Raw genomic sequence first — 17,292 nt, 5'->3', positions numbered from 1 at the left:
TCTCTCCTTCTCTAACCCCCTTCCTCCCTCTCCTGGACAATGAGAAAAAAATACAAAGGTCATGAACCTAACTGCAAGCATCTCTTCCTGCTTCTTGTGTGGTTTTCACCCTGACCTTGATACTCTCTTCTGTTTCCCTAGTGGCGCCTCATGAACCCCCTTGTTCTTCCTTAAGAACAGGAACAACAGAAAGAGGGAAAGAAACCCTGGCAATTAGAAACATACCCTGAGATTTCCTGCTTCTAATGCCTATTGCAAAGAGGCTGCTGTTCCTCAGTTAACAGAGAGTAAAACAAGAGAAAATTAATGAGCTTAGCAAATTGAGAACAAATTGAATGAAAGGGGGCAAAATTCATCCCTGATGTGTTTTATTGGACTGAAACTGATGGGTACATTTATCTTGATATTTTAAACTATTTTTTAAGTACACAAGTAAGGACTGGGGGGATTTGTTATTGTTTTGGTGGTAGGGTTTTTTCTTAACCATGCATCATTTGTTGTTTGCAACATAAACTACTTCATTAATTTTCTGTAACTAAATATTGTTAATATATTCATGTAACCAATATGATAAAGGGAAGAAACAGCATGATTAAATGGCTGACTTACTATAGAATAAAACAGCCGCTGCATAGAGGAATGACCTGATACAGGTAATTTTTGCTCTTTGTGCCTTTGGGTATCATCAGTCTAGATCATTCCCTTAACACAAGTTCTAGAATACAGATACCATCTCTTCACTATGCTTAAGTAGTTATTTTTAATCCTTTTAGTCTTGGCCTAAGTGAATATTTATTACAGTGAAATGTTTTCATAGCTGGATTACCACAGAACTATAACAAGGACTCTTCCACAGTACTCAAGTGCAAAAAAGTGCTATGTCCTACATTCAGTGCTAAGAGGTGTTGACAACACTGTCACCTAACAGATTTACTTGGCCTTGGGGGCAGAAACATTTTTGGCATGAAATTGTTTCCAGTGAATAAAATACTAATTTTCATTAACCACATTTAAACTGTAAATTTACTATTACATAAGTCACATGTAAATGAAAAGCCTTAAATCAGGTGTGGAACGTACTTGTAGACAAACACCTCTTGGTAATAAATTCTTACAAAGCAGCAATTGCCCTGCTGTGGCCTAGGTGGAGCATTTGCAAGGGCTGCACAAAGAACTGGCTATTCACATGGTTCTGGCACTCCTTCCTAGTTTCCTGCTGCTAAATTACATTAAGAGACTCAAAACATACTTTCTTAATATCCCTCCCCCCTGCAGGGAATTACTGTGGTTGCCACAAGAAAGTTACTTGATCATGATGGGGCAGGAAAAGAGCTTGGTACAATCCCGAACAACTGATCCATGTAACCATCTCTGGGGTCCCAATTCAGCCTGCTGTCTCTACTCAGCAAAATACATGGCCTCTCTATTTTACTTACATAAGAGGTTAGGTAAGATGGACTGCAATGAGAACTAATACATTTTTAATTTTCCCAGTGGTGTCAGTGGAGTGTTGGAGGTTACCACAGGCTGTACAACTGGCGTTATAGACAGTAAACTCTGCAGAGCATAGACTGCTTTATGATTTTCTTTTTCTAAAATACTTTTTTATCACTAGGGGCTGAGTTTTAACTGTAACTCCTACAGTGCTACTGTAACATAGCATGACAGTGGCATAAAAATACAGACATATTAAAAGATGAAAAGAGGAAGCCACAGTATTCCAAAAGTTTCATCACTGAACTGTTGTGATGCCAGCCAGTGAACTGACATGTCATTCAAATTAAGCTATTTCTCTGTTTCTGGGACCCAGCTTACCTATATCCAGTTTTCATACTCAACATTCTTAAAGTTTTTTTTTAATTCATGACAGTACATGCAGCAGAATTGACTCAGAAAGTGCTACTCAGTGATTTAAAACACAAAAATGTGGCTATATCCTTGTTTCCGAAATTGGTGATCATATATTTACCTCTGAAATGCACACTCCTGAAAGAATATTAATTGAAAATTCTGAGTAAATAATACCCAAACCTCTGTTTGGATTATGTTTCCTGACTTAAATGCACTTGCCAAATTACCATATTTCACTAAATATAAACCAGCAACTTTAAATTCATATTAACAAGCCAGGAATTTTGCTTAATGATGTCCACAGCAATTCCCAAACCTGTGATTCACTAAACTGTTGGAAATGGCATTTTTTTGATCAGGTGGATCAAGTTTTTCTTTGGATCAATCCTAATTTCTATCTTAATTTAAATTATCTTAATTTAAAGATCTTAATTTAAATAATATAGCCTAACATGCTATAAATTGGTCAATGGAACTAGGTCAATTTATAATTAATGAGGACTTTATGAAGCAAAATGTATTCAGGGACTACAGGTGTGTGCTTTTATAAAGAGACATATTTCTTGCAACAAAATGCCAGGGAAGTCTGATATAGGGTAATGACATTTCTAAAGATTGTCTTCTGAAAACATGAAGGACACTCCATCTGTGCCACTGCCATCTGAGCTTTTATGCAGCAGCTACTGCTCTGTCAGTAACAACAGTACCGGAATACAAAGGGCAAAATCTGAGCTTTCAACCTTTCACCTGTCTGTGCTCTCTTAAATTATCTTTGCCCTGGTTACTTACATTGATCTCGGTACAGAATTCACACAGATTATCCTTCCCACTGTATCTTAAGTCAGATGTGAGCAAGGCAAAGCAACTACATCTGTTTTGCTCAGAGTCAGAACTGCTCCTTGCAAATCTCTCTATGGCAGCTCTTCCAGTTGCTAACTTGTATAAACAGACCATGCTTTGCACAAATTCCCTTGTATTCTGGGACTTATGCTGTCAGACTTGAGCATGCTTTTCTTGTTCATGGTGTCCTTTTTATTTTTTTCCATGTCCTTTACCAAGTACTATATTGCCTGACAGAGATGAGGGATAGAATACTCAAATCCCATTCTGTTACTTTTATCTGATGGAGAGAACAAGCATATGCTTTTCACAGATGCAGCTAGAGAAAAACAAAGGAGTTACTCAGAGGCTGCCTCAGAGGTTGACATAGTGCCTCTCATATTGCTGCTATTGGATTCTGGCAAAGATGTAAAATAGCCAATACCTGCAGCATATTGCCACTAATCCCAAGGTCTCTCCTCAGCTCTGATAGTGCTTGATCCCAGGTTTCCAAAGTAGTTTCAGAGAATTCAAATCTGCCCATTTTTAAAATAGATCCATTGATATTTACTTACATTACAGGTAAATATGGCACATGGTACAATGCTTGACTGACTAACATTTGGGAAATTCTTTGAGGTCCTTGATTTATAAGCAAATTTGATGCTTCTAACTAGCTGTAGCTGCAACCTACCATCCTGTGTTTGGACCAAACTCAAGACAAACCAGCCTACTAGCTGCTAGGACAGGAATTTGCTAGTCTCCAGCAAATTTCTGTTGTTCAGACTCCTCTGTGCTAGGATTGAGTCTCTTCACTGCTGCTACATTCTTTACGTGGGGTCCACAGAAGTTCAGGAGGTTCAGGAGGGGTTGCACTGGGCGCATGATGAGTACTCCCCACATGATTTGAAAACACTAATAAGGTCTGTCTTCCTGCTCTGTTGCATAAGCAGAACATAGAGAGGAAAAAAAGGAGTTGGATCTAATATGATTTTCAAATTAATTTACGCACCCCTTTCTTCTGAAATCTTTTATTCAAACTGTCATGTTTTCACATATCAGAACAAAAAAATGCTTAAATTGTTTTCTAAATTATGCACAGTTGGAAGCTTTTCAAATCAAAGGCATCTTTTGGACTTAATCAAAAAGCAAGGTACCCAAACATGAGATTTAGCAACATCTAGATGTTGACTTGTCTATTAATAACAGATTGCCATATGCCTATGGAGCTGAAAGAGATTTCTCAATTCTGCTTCATCAAGGTACTGTGTCATAGAATGTGGGGAACATGATATTAATGTACCAAGGGTCACTATTACTGTGACAGAATCAGCAGCTTTATTGAAACCACCTACTCTGGTTGCACAGAGTTAACTCTAAGCGTTAATTTACACACACACATTCTGGTATCTGTACATGGAAGGCCTCATGCAAATCATCAGGGCTGGGTTCTAAAGAGCCAATTTGGCCTTGATCAGGATGAAGTCTGTCTTACTGACTTTTACAGTGCAGTGCAAAATTTTCATATTTTGAAAATGTGTGTGTGTGTGTGTGTGACAGATCAAGAGACACTATCTCTGATTGACTTGATCTGGTACTCTGCTACACATATATATGATTGTGCACACAGAAAGCCATTATATGTCTGCATATAAATATAGATCTTCCATGACTCTATTATTTAAGTTCAAGCAAAAGGACTTTTACTTACAGTGAAGCTAATAAAGAAGGGAGAAAATACTTTCTGATGACAATTTATGACTAAGCTTGTTAATTAATGAAAAGAGCCCTTTCATGAAAAGTTTATTCCTGATAAAAGACATCTTGCTTTCTGTATGAAAAGTTATATAATTACTTTTGTGTGTCATACTTTGTGGGAGAGATATATCAGGAAATGTAAAAGAAACTACTCATCCCTTTCTGTCCAAGCATACATGGCGTGTTGCTCCTTGCCATATGAATGAAAAGAAGCTGTATCAGTGTGCAGTCTGCTCACTTCATCATGAATACAGCTGCAGCTGGCCAGGGATTGCACAGTACTTTGTAAGAGAGTGATAATTTGTAGCTGGAATTCTATGGTTGCTTTATGTAGGAATTTGGGCAAGATAAATACAATGATTGCTTCTAATTTTAAAATTAAAAAACAACACCCTGGGAATTCATACTTCTCAGCTTATAAATTAAGACACGGCAGCACAAAGCAGGAAGGTGATTGCTTAGACTCATGCAACAGGCTGAAGAAGGTGGCTAAGTAGAATCTCATTGTCATGACTCCTATCTGCTAAACCTTACACCTCAAACCATTATGAAATTAACACCTTTTCATACAGGGAACAATTGCCTTGGCAACAGTTCATCCCATGTAACATGCTTGATTTTCTCTATTTACCAAGCTTCATAGGCTGCCATCATCATTGCTGATTCAGCATAATTCTATACAATGCCAGTCCAAGCTTTTGCACTTCACGGGAGTTAACTGAAATTGCAAAGGTGCAATTTCCTGCAGGCTCTGCCTTTGGTCTCATTGCAGCAATTCCTCCATCATTATACAGCCAAAAAGACAAGTAACTATGCTGACCTTTCACAGGAATTTCCATGCAAAGATCCAAATCCATTGTTGAGAAAGTGTAACTCTTTAGGAATTCTATCCTGGAATACAGTGATGGTCAATTAAGTGACAGGATCATGACTTTAGCTGAATTGCTCCATGGAACAGTCTTGATATAAAACTCACTGATCTAGTTCCTGTGTTTGAGATAAGGTAGGACGATGAAAATGACTCAAGGCTGGCATAAATGTTGGAACCATTTGGTCCCATACAACTTCTGCTAAATAACTTGTATTTAACCTTTTAATCGTTAATGTTTTAGTATCATTCTGCAAATGGTTGAGTATCACTCTGATTCCCACTTCAGAGCTAACAAAGTCATTTATCTCTTGCAAGAGGGATATTAGTGGAGGAGAGGACAAGGTTTCTGACGGAGGCTGATTCATAGTCTAAGCTATGGTGGAGAAAAAATTGCCTTAATGATTTTGACAGTCTGTTGTTGAACCAAACATCTTGTTCCCATAAGATGCTTTGCAACTATCTGTAGACAGTAACTGTGTAATCACAGCTGAAATGCAGGTTATTCTACATGTGTAGTACCCTTATCCAGACAGAGATAACATCATTTTGCTTACCATACATGCCTCTAGAGCTGAAAAACAATCTGAGTCTCCACAGCACATTCCAGCATTGCTGCTTTTTCAGAAAGAACTTTCCTCTTCCTCTCCAACTTCAGCTTGGTACCTATATAACATAGGCATTGTGCCCTGAAAATATAAACCAAAACAAACTTTGAAGTGCCTTTAAACTAACATAACTATTTCATCCTTCTAGCACATGCCTGTGCGTAGATTCCCATTCTGCAACTGATATTTATTGATCTACATTCATATGATCCAAGAAAAGCTTGACTGCATTGCCTTGTGGTAAAATTATAAGGGGGAAAACTGGAATGTGGGGGAGAAGGAAGGAGGAAAGCCAAGCTTTTATAACTCTTTGTAAACCTGGTTTATGTGAGCCTAGCCAACACAGGGTCTAAATGATCTGTTACGCTTAAGATGTGAAAGGCAGCACTGTTGCTGAGCTGCTGGTGCCCCACAGAATCAAAATATTTCTGCTGAGCTACAATTTAAACAGTCATACTCCAAATATGGGAAGCAACCCCTGTGAGGAAGTATGTTTTCCTTCTCAAAGCACTTTACCTTCAGTGAGTAAATGTTCCTAAGTGTAATAATAAAGCACTAAAGTTTAGGTGCATTTTTATTTTGTGCTAATAGAGCAATCAAAAATGCACAGTCTCAATTTTGCATTTTTATTCTGAAGAGATTTCAATGTTTTCCTGTAGATATACATCTGATCAGCATATCCCCATCTGTCAAGAGAATAGAGAGCTCTCCTGCCTTTTTACTTTCATTAACATAATAATTATTATGGGTTCTCAGTCATGATCAGTTTCTGTTTAAATTATCAGACTGCATTTCCCCATGACTGTGCCTGGCTCTGGCACAAAACTCCAAGGAACCATCTACCAGCTGAATGCCTTCTACCTGTCACTTGTTCCTCTGCTTGCCTCTCACATACAGGCTGTATTTTTACTTCTCCTCAGACTGCAAAATCAATCTGAGTAAAATAAGATTTCCTAAAACATGAAACCACATTTAGATCCAGACTCCCCTTCTTCTTCCTCCTCCACCCCATATAATGAGATCATCTGTGAATTTGGCAGATGATAAAACCATACTGGTGGAAAACCATACGCTTTCTGACAGTGGTGAATAGACCCAAGAAGAGTAAAAAGACTTGTGCCAGCAATCAGGGGAGGTGTCCAAAGATATGAATATCATGATTGTGAGAAACTTATACCATAGTGGGTAGAAAGGGGGACATTTACAACTTTCTAGTGAATCTAGTATCTAGTGGGTACAAAGAACTGCCAAGCACCACATAAATCAGAATAAAGCTGTATTTTCCAAAAGATACATCCACAAAAAGTGAGAAGATTTTTCAAGCTCTTCAGCTACTATTTACCAGCCTTTATGCACACTCAGATTCTTCAAATCTGTATTGATCTCATCTAAATACCTAAAGAGGTGCCTTGCCCTTGAAAATCTGGCATCTCTTTTGGACGTATAAGCCTTAAAATTTTGAGAGGAGTTCTTCCAGTAATGTACTCAAAGGCTGAAAATTAATTTTAAATGGCATATGGCTCTCACACAGCTTCTCTGAAAAGAATTTATCCATTATGGGAAAGAAAATGGAAAGAAGATTTGGAGGTCTGTTGAAAAAAAGGATTAGCCAGAATTAATTCAAGCTTATTTTTCCCCCACAACTTCATGTAGGTTAGAGTCTGAAACCATCTCAGCTGAGGCCCAAAACTAAGGTGATGCTCTCCTCACTGGATCTTCAGCTATGTTCAAAGATGTAATGTAGGATACAGGAGGAGAAGAAGCCAACACACACTGTAAAGATGTTTAACAAGTGGAGTAAAGCTCTGGGGCCACTAATTAATTTTTAAGGTCTCAAGGTCTTCATGCAGACATGTAATGTGAAAGATATGCTTCAGTCAAACAAAAAGGTTCTTGGACTCATTGCTCAAGCAATCAGATGAGGTTCTCTGGCCTGTTACACCAAAAGGCCAGATGACTTAATGGTCCCTCCTGGCCTTAAAATCTGCAAATCTAGAATTACACACCACTATAAAGCTTATGTAAGGGATGGGAGAAAAGAGGCCAAAGAATTCCAAAGAGTATTTACAAGCCTGCTATAGTCATCACTAATGTACATATAATTGGCAAAGCATTTACATCAGAGGCCAGTTGTAACACATATGTTTATTGAAGGCTTGCACATTTCATTATAACTGAATTACTGAATATATCTAAGCCATTTATAGTGAACTGTGGCAAACTCTAAAATAAAGTAAACACATGTGCAGGGATTATTGATGTGGTATGGCTGTTCTGATACTTAAAGGCATTATAAATGATTTGCAAGGCATTTAATAAAAGTGACCTACATTTGTATAGCGCCTTTTATCCTGAGGTATCCCAAAAATTCTGTACAAACTGCAAGTACAACTCCATTATTCAGGCTGACACCAGTGTGGCTATTCTGAAGCTGGTTAGGTCACAGTGCCATCATGCTAGAGTGCAGTTATCAAGTCTTGCATCTATAAATGGTGAAGGGGAAGCAGCAGCTGTATCACAAGTTTCACTGGACATGAGTCCTCAAGAAGCTATTAGATCATCTAATCTGATATTTCATATTACTTAGGGCATCTAAAAACAGGCAGAGGAAATGGCATTTTTCCTTACGTGTCTGAATATCGCAACTCTCAAACCTCACATCTAAGCTTGTCTCACAATAATGTCTTTCTTACATATTCTTCTTGGAAATAGAGGCAATAAGAACTCTTGCTGGGATGGTTATTTACAACAACATCTCACTCCTCTGAATTTCCAAGACAGAGTCTCACAGCATGTGGGAATACCTTACCTTCATAGTCAGCAGTCTTAAAACTCTGTTTGTTGGAAGACAACATGCTCACATGATTACAGTCATGATTACTCTATGGAAGAATCTTGCTTTCTTAATAATTTACCATTTCATTAATCTTTATTTAAAAAATATAATTCAAAACTTTATTTTATTATTTTGTTTGCTGAAGAAAATATGAAATCATATTGGAGCAAAAAACAGTCTCCAAAGGCCTCTCCCAGCATGACTTAACAAAGAAATGAGATTTATTGGTGATACAACTTTTAATACAGCCTTTAATTCAAACACTACTGACTGGTCCAAAAGGACCATTCAGACCTGGTCTCCTTCTGTGTCTTATGGAAGGAAAGATAGATGACTGGGGAGGGACTTCCAAGCACTCTACTGGGTGCTCTCTTTTGATCATCAGAAGATTAGGACTGGATTGGACCAGGTGAGGGGCCATTACAGAAATGCCTGCACTGAAATGCAGCCAAATCCTATCAGTACTAAGTCAAAAGCTTTGGAGAAAGCCAAGCATGATATATGACAACACTATTCATACCAAATAGATCAACAATCCCATCAGAAAGAGGTGGATAATATATTCACTTTGGGAGATAGAAAAAAAAGAAATAATTATTTTGACCAAAGCTACAGTGTGATAAGCCACTGTGGAACTGAAGAAAAATCAGAGCACTAACATTCCTGAAAATGGTATTAAGGCATCTTTAATTGACACTAAATGGTCAAGATATAATTTTAGGTCTTCTCCAGAAACATTACCTGTAGAAGCCCAAAGTCCATAAAACTCTGGCCTCTAACACATCAACATTCTTTCCTAGCACAGGAAGGATCTTTCTATCAAAACCTCAAACCAAATGCTAACATCCTTTACACTCTGTGAGATTGTTGTGTCATAACATAGCATAATGGCTGATATACAGGTTTGATAAGGAAAATGGAATTCTGAACTCATCCATTTTCTTAACTCTCTGAAACTAATGAAAGATATTATTTCTCCCTGAAAACTATTCCTGTTGTATCATTATGTCTTCATCACTACAGTCTCATTAGTAATGTAGTCTGAATTCTGCTGTAGTAGTCAGATTGCCTACTGCTGAAATTTATGATAATGTATGTACTCACCATAATCTGCAATTTAAAAAGTCAGCATTGTTGGCAAAACGATGTGCTTCACCTATAATATACTCACCCTCATCTAAAGCTAGCTGTTTAGAATACTCTTAAATTCACTGTATTAATTACAAACCAGGTTTTACAGGCTGAAATACCCTAAAGGGATCAAAGCAGAAGCCAGTGAGGGACCTTGTACTTGCATATTGTTAAGATCCTGTTATGTAACACTCATGAAATATTTTTACCTCTCACTCTCACAAGGGAAAAATCTAGCAAAGAAAATATACCTGGAGTGATATGAGATTCTTTTATCTCGTTTTCAGGGGGAGGGACTGTAGATTTTCCATTTTGTGCTCTTTTAAACCAGCCACTTCTTAGATTGCTTTAGATCACAGTTACACAGACGATTTCACTGGTATGACCAAAGGGCTGTGGTGTCTAGCAGGTGGCAAGAATCAGCAGCTGACGGATGTAGGCAGGCTTGGCAGGGACAGGAACAGGAACCCCTTACACTCAGCTGTGAAAGGATTTGTAAAATGGAACTGCAACCTCAGGAACTTGAACTTGCTAAACGCTAATGACAAATCAATGAGAGACTCAGGATATTCTCAGATAAACGCTTTCTCTGGTGCCAAAGCTGACCTAAGAAGTTCCTGCCCTCCCCTGCACCTGCTCTTTTTCTTTCCCTGCAGCACTACCCATTTCATCACAGAAATGCATTGGATGAAATTGAAAACTTTTAACCCTATTTTAGTTCTGGTCTACAGAGTGGCTCCATGAACTGTTGCAATGTAAGTGAAGTGCTAGAATGAAGGGGTGGGGGTGTGTGAGTACTCGGGCAACATAATTATAACAATAGCAAATATGTGTCTTCTGAGTTTTAATATATTGTTAGATAGCATATTTCATCTGATTAAACATTTCCTGAGCATTCATGAAGAAATTCTGAGTTCAATTTGAATGAGGCCCCAAAAGCAGGTATTGTGTCATAACCATTTTATCCCTCTCTGACTGAAAGATTTAGTCAAAGAAAAAAACCCAAAGTTTAGAAAACATTCAAACTCTCAAAACATAGATCTATCTAACTAACCACTGCTATTTTCACTGTTCCATATCATTCCATTGCTACCTTTAAATTTCAGTTTTTATCTGTATCTCTCTGTTATCATTTTACACTGCTATCCAGAGATATATTATATAGATTCATGTGGTTTTACAGCTGCCTCACACAGTCTATGAAAACTCAAACACACTTGTTTAGACTATGAGCTTGTTTATTCTGGACTACGATAACTAAATATACTCTCTGAAGTTAATGTGATTAACTTGGCCAAGCTGATTCATAAAGAAGAATGTCAGGAATTCATCTTCCAGATGTAGCCTGCATTGCTCAGAACCTTCTCCAGCAGAAGCACGTTTCCCAAGCTCCACCTAACTTCCCATAGATGCAGAAAATCCCAAGATATACAATTAAGGAGGCAGAAGGAGGAGTGGGAGTAGGCAGTGATTGCCTTAGATGTGTTCACACTTAACAGAATTAACATTTGCTGATACAATAGAACCTAAGGAGGCAGGCACATCATTTAGTGTGTTAGACTTGCAGACCTTTGACTTTTTTATGGTTAATTAGCCTTTAACTTAAGAAAGCCCCCAGTTCATAGAACTTCCATCAGCTCTGAATTCAAAGCTTTGCCCTCTCTCACCCTGGCAGTTTACAGTGTAATGATGATTGATAGCCAGATGAAAGCTTTAGCTGGGGCCTGTCTTCTTGCATTGTGCTGGAAGAGAAGTGCAATGATCTACAGCTGCAATGGTTTCAGAACCCATTTTGGTTAATTGTGGCCTTAATTACCCACTTAAGCAGGTTTGGGCCAAATTGATTTTATACTGCTTTTTTCTACAGCAGGTTAAAAATTAACCCTGCACTCTTAGATGCATTTGACAAGGTTTCTATTCATTTATTGCCTAAAAAGCCTTGGGAATATGATCTCGAGCTGATATTCATGAACTCAAGTAAAAAAGGAGGAATGATATATTTTAATAGTAACAGATTACTGCTGACACTTAACTGCTATCAAAGATATACAAGTGACCAAACACCCTCTTATATCTGGTTAGTGAGCAGTATGTGAGAGAAACTCCCACCAAAATGAAAGTTTTTTTGTTTAGACCCAGGATTTAGAAGCAGCTTTAAAATGTGAGGAGAAAACTGCCCATCTACAGGATCAAAGCTGACTTTATTGGTCTAAGTAGCATAGAGATCAGACTGGCAGGGTATTTGGAGGAGGCAACACTGTACTTCTCCTCAAGAAGTTCAGCTTTGCTCACATTGCATAAGGAACAATCTGTATGAAATGTTTCTAGACAGAAAAAAATGGATCATAAAGACATACTATTCTTTCTGACTTAAAGAGGACCCTTCAGAGAGAATTTGGGTTTACACTATCTCACTGTGCAAACTCCCACATGCACTGGGAAGCAGGCATGGTAAACCTATTCTAGACCTATTCTTATTGTCCAGACAACGTCTCAGCATTACTCCTAAGGGACTCTTAAAACTGTCTTTCACAAAGATCAGTATTTGCACACAGTCTGGGCTCCCATGGGAACACTGGTAAACCCACAGAGCTAAAGACACTCCACATCAAAGTGCTGTGGACAGGTGAGGCTGTTGAGCTCTGACCTGCACCATAGTTCAGCTGACTGTAATGTACTGCAGACATAACTTCACTCCTGTGCATCTTATGTATTGTATAAATCCACAGTATGCCTCATTTCTTCTCTTTAATGTGATCCATTACTCTTAAATCTTAACTATAAACCATTCCAAAACCTTCTTTTTTGTATTGATCACATTTCTTAATTAGAATAGCTGGCTCCCCCAGGTTATAGGCTAGGAACTGAAGAGCATGTTTACTGTAAATTATAGCCTGTTCACAGAAAACTGACAGCCTCAAGCAGAAAGAATCATATACACATTCAGCTGACACAAGAACTGCGAGATGTTCCCAAGCATTTGCTAGCACAAGAGGTAGTGTGGAAGCAAGACAGTAAGGACCAAAAGAAGAAACAGTTTTGTGGATGCAGCTTTACAAAATAGCTGTTGCTCACTGCTAGAGATGGAAAAGGGATGCTAATCATCCAAACTAGCTCCCTAGCAATAACACACTCCATTTGGTGTAAGTGTTTGTACAGGTCTTTTCAACAAAACCTCAGTAAGCTGACATATCTGTTCCATAGGAAGAAGTCAGCTTTGCCTGTGCTCAGCAAGTTCTGCATGATGCTTTTGCCACCTCTGTTTTAAGGAAAAAAATGTGTTCTGTTTCATGCCACTTGACACTGATGTCCACATGCTCCTGCCCTCTGTGAGAGAGAACAGCTGTTTGATGTCAGGAAGACACCTTTGTCAGACATAGTTTCCAATTTATTTTATTTCCACTATCTTCTACTGTATTTTTTTGGGTTTTCTAACTTAGCATTAGGGGACTTTCTATTTAAGGGCCTGGAACAAAAGCTGATTTGGCCTCACAACAGAAAATTACTCTAGCTATATCCTTTGCAATACTGATTATGAGATCTGAACAGGTAAACACCCATGAGGGTGTTCATATCTGGGGATTCTTAGTTTTACAGTGTGAAGTTCCTTTGAAGACTAATATCTTTGTTGATCTAGCTTGCAGTATTCAAATTTGCTAGAATTTTCTTCAGTTTTGTATGTCCTTTTTACCAAGTATCATCAAAAAACAGCAGGAAGTCTGAGGTGCTTACATCTTAAAGATCAAACATTCTGCATCATGGCTGGCATAAGGAATGAAAGATACTTGCAAAGCTGCTCTAAACCATCCCCCCGAGCAAGAAAGCTTTTGTTAAAACCACTGAGATAGGCACTGGAATTATTTTGCTGTTGTTCCTTCAGGCTCTTAGCCTCCTCAATAAAATGGTCCATCCTGGAAAATGAGTAAATTCAAATAAAAGTCCCTTGCATCTTGCTGGCAGAACCCCATTAACATGATGGAAATCTTTGGCTCTCCCCAGTGATCAGTCCACACAGAACAGCTCTTGAATGTCATTTCTTCAAAGGAATAGAAGCTACCCTCAGCTAAACAAACAGATGTACACATACCTGCATACTCAAGTTCTCATTTAATTTTCTTGAAATAAGCATGGGTTTCATTTTGGATTTTCCAGAAGACAACAACATCATCTTCCCCTTCTGCTTCTAAGTTCAAAATGACAGACTTAGCATATTTATTTTCTGGAGTCAGGAAGGGACCGCACAGCAGACACAAACAGATTAAACTGCCTTTATATTGGAAATGTTTCAATTTAAAATGCAGTTTTTGGTTGGAGTGTTCTCACATGTGCCATTGCTTCCTTCACATAAAACAAGGAGCTTTGATATTCTCATTCATGAAACACATCACCATGCTTTTTAATAATCCCAGCACAAAACTGCTAAAGTTAAACCAGCCCCCTGGTCTCTATATTGTTTGATTACTGACACATGCTGTGATCCTGAAATCTGCTTGTGACTTTATCAGGATGGGATGAGGAACAGATTTGCCTAAATTCTTGGCGACACAAATATAAGGAGGATAAAGGAGAGGTTATTTTCCACCATAACTGTTATTTGCTTAAAAAATTCTTCCCCAAAGCAAAGTTATAATGTGATATCTTGAAAGAACACTACTCCATTCTTTGCTCAGACACCCTTTAACTTCACATTAGCAAGACAGAATCATATGAGCTAACTAAAGATTCTAAAGATACTGATCAGATTGTTTTAAATTTCACTGAGGCTAGAGCTGGGAAACATTAAGATGCACTTCCCTGAAAGAAAAGTAGAAAAAGTTTGCTGCCAGGGTAGCCAAAAAAGCTACTATAATGTTGATAACAACTTACTGATTCCAACAGCTACTTTGATGAAGGCATTCTTTTATTTCTGCAATCCTGCTGCGGCGGGCTGGAAAGGTAATGCCAAAGGAACACAGTTGGAAAAATATTCCATGAACATAGGAACATTCAGCAGAGAGAGTGAGAGAGAGAAGTGAGTGATTGAAAACAGATGAAGCCAGCTCATGATCACAGCTTCCACTGCTGAATAACTAAGTCCATGTAAAACTGCCAGGCATTTCCCTCTGCCACGTGAGAAACCCCAGGGAAAGCCAAGCCTTTGTCTTCCTTTGACACATCAAGAACTGAGGATATTATTGACTGATAATATTGACTGATATTATTGACTGAACATCCACAATATACATCACCCCCTTTGGCTCTGGTGAATGTTAGTATATCTTGCCATTTTCAGACATGGGTGAATTATCAGGAAATTATTATGCCAGAAGCCTGGTGCTGCAGATCAACAAGTGCTCCAGTGCTAATTATGTGCACCTAATAGGATTTTCTACCCATGGGATAGAACATAGGAGACATACCTCTGTCAAAATTTGCAGTATAATTCAGATGCAGTTAGGCTTCAGTTAATCACTGAACCACCTGGGCCCTTGTAGAATTAATAAATAGTATGTGTGCAGCCTGGTAGGTGAGAATTACAGAGGAACTCCAAATTTTTGCAACAGAAGTTGCAGTCACAGCCTTCACTACAGACAGACAAGATTTTAAGCTGTTAGAGTTAAGATCCAAGAGCTTTTTGTTCTGTAGAGCACTGCACATGATAAATCACTCTGAATGCTACTACTATACAAATGATAACAGTGGTCATCTGTCTGCAGTTATTTAGAGAAAAGCAAGCAGCTCATGCCCCTCATTGAGACACCTGTGGTGCAACATGGTGTATGGTCAGATTTAGGCAATGACACTTTCAGAATTCTTCCTATAACCAGACAGCTTGGTGGAAGCTGGAATATCAGTTATCCAGTGATTCAGAAGAATACAGGAGCATACCCACAAAAATCACTATAAACATCATTCAACAATGGCATGAATATTTGGGAGAGAAGGAGGTTCTCCCCATTCTGGACCCTTACAATGGCATTCAAAAGAACATGAAAAGGCAAGACAAAGTCTGATACTTGTCAGAGATGCCCAGAAGAACATACTCATCACATTTCCATCAGTGAACAGCACTCCATGAAGGTTTAGTACTTTTTGTGCTTTGGAAAAAAAAAAACAAAAATGCAATAGAAGCTGGACTGTTGCTTCCCCTGTAGGAAAGCCAGCCAAGAACATTTCCAAACCTTGTTGACTCACTTGCCACTGCAGCTTTAAAGGGGATGAGAGGGTATCCTCACAGTTTTCATGCTAATAATTTGGTAATTATCATATAAGTATAGAAATTCAGATTCTAAGTGGATTTGGCACTAATATCTAAAAATTAAATGTTTTATCTCATTTTTAATTTCAAATGATAGAGTTATGGAAATTATATCACTTTGTTGTGCAGTGCTAGGAGGTGTCACGAAACCCAATCCACTAGTGAAATGTAATCAAGACAGCAATTCAACAGTGAAGCAAGATGACATCCCTCTTCACTCCTGCTGCTTCTATCCAGCAGGTTTTCAGCTAAATGCAACTTCAACATTCAGTATTTCAAAGTAAAGGTTTAACTTGCATCAAGGTGCTTCAAAATACCAGCTAGACTATATTCAGACAAGCTGAACAGCCTGAATGAATAAATGCAGTGCATAATGTAGACCACTGGAGGGATCATATGAGCGGCAGATGGAAAGGTCAAGATGATAACTTATTTGTGAACCAAAAATAACAATTTCCTTAATAAAACAAACCAGTAGTACAGCTACTGAACTGCTACGCTCTGAGAAGGTCAGGCAGGACATCAGGTTTCACCAAATGACCTCAGAAGAACCGTTTCTAATAATTAAATACTGTTCAAAAAATAGTTTTGCAGGTTGAGGCAGATGGCTGGTGTCCACTGTCCCCACAGCCTGCAATCATGGTGCCCTCAGTTCAATGACTGTTGGAAAGGGGGATGTGCTGTAAAGACCAGTTGAGACATTTGGCTTCAACATTTTTACTGATGGAACATTACATCAATTGAACATGTATTTCCTCCATGGAACTTAAGCTGTAGGCATTATTCTTGATTTAGTATTTTCTGATTTTCTGACTTACAATTCTCTCTTTGAAGGAGAGGAAACAGAGGAATAATTCCACTCTAACATATTTCTACGTAGTTTAGGTTTTTTTAAGAATACAAATGTCAGCTATTTGAAAGTTAAATGGAAGCATTTTTCACACCTTCAGATTCTCACATAAAATAAATCTGTCTTTTTCAGATGACTGCTAGCAACAGAAGTTACAATTGAGACATATCTTGGAAGGTGAAGACTAACACTGCAGGTGCACCTGAAAATATGTGAGAAGGGCTTGAAAAATGAAGAAGGCAAGAGTAGGAGGTAAATGAGAGAGGAAAGGGTATATATCCTATTCCTGTATCTCCTTCTTAAGGGCAAAGACAGTCCCTGAACTGACAGAGC

The 17,292-nt window shown here is 38.3% G+C and overlaps 1 protein-coding gene across 1 annotated transcript in view; it reads right to left on the bottom strand.

Moving 5' to 3' along the window:
• The window catches only part of MAPK8 (mitogen-activated protein kinase 8), a 170,558-nt gene extending 164,600 nt beyond the window's left edge, over positions 1-5,958 (bottom strand). Inside the window, exon 1 of the mRNA XM_066555124.1 lies at positions 5,854-5,958. The gene's annotated coding sequence lies outside the window, so the exon portion shown is untranslated. The remainder of the gene's footprint in view (positions 1-5,853) is intronic.
• Positions 5,959-17,292: the final 11,334 nt, after the last annotated feature.

This window comes from Molothrus aeneus, chromosome 8, assembly GCF_037042795.1.
Source record: "Molothrus aeneus isolate 106 chromosome 8, BPBGC_Maene_1.0, whole genome shotgun sequence".
NCBI classification, from domain to species: Eukaryota; Metazoa; Chordata; class Aves; order Passeriformes; family Icteridae; genus Molothrus; species Molothrus aeneus.
Note: the sequence above shows the minus strand (reverse complement) of the source record. Positions and strands in the feature narration are given on the sequence as shown.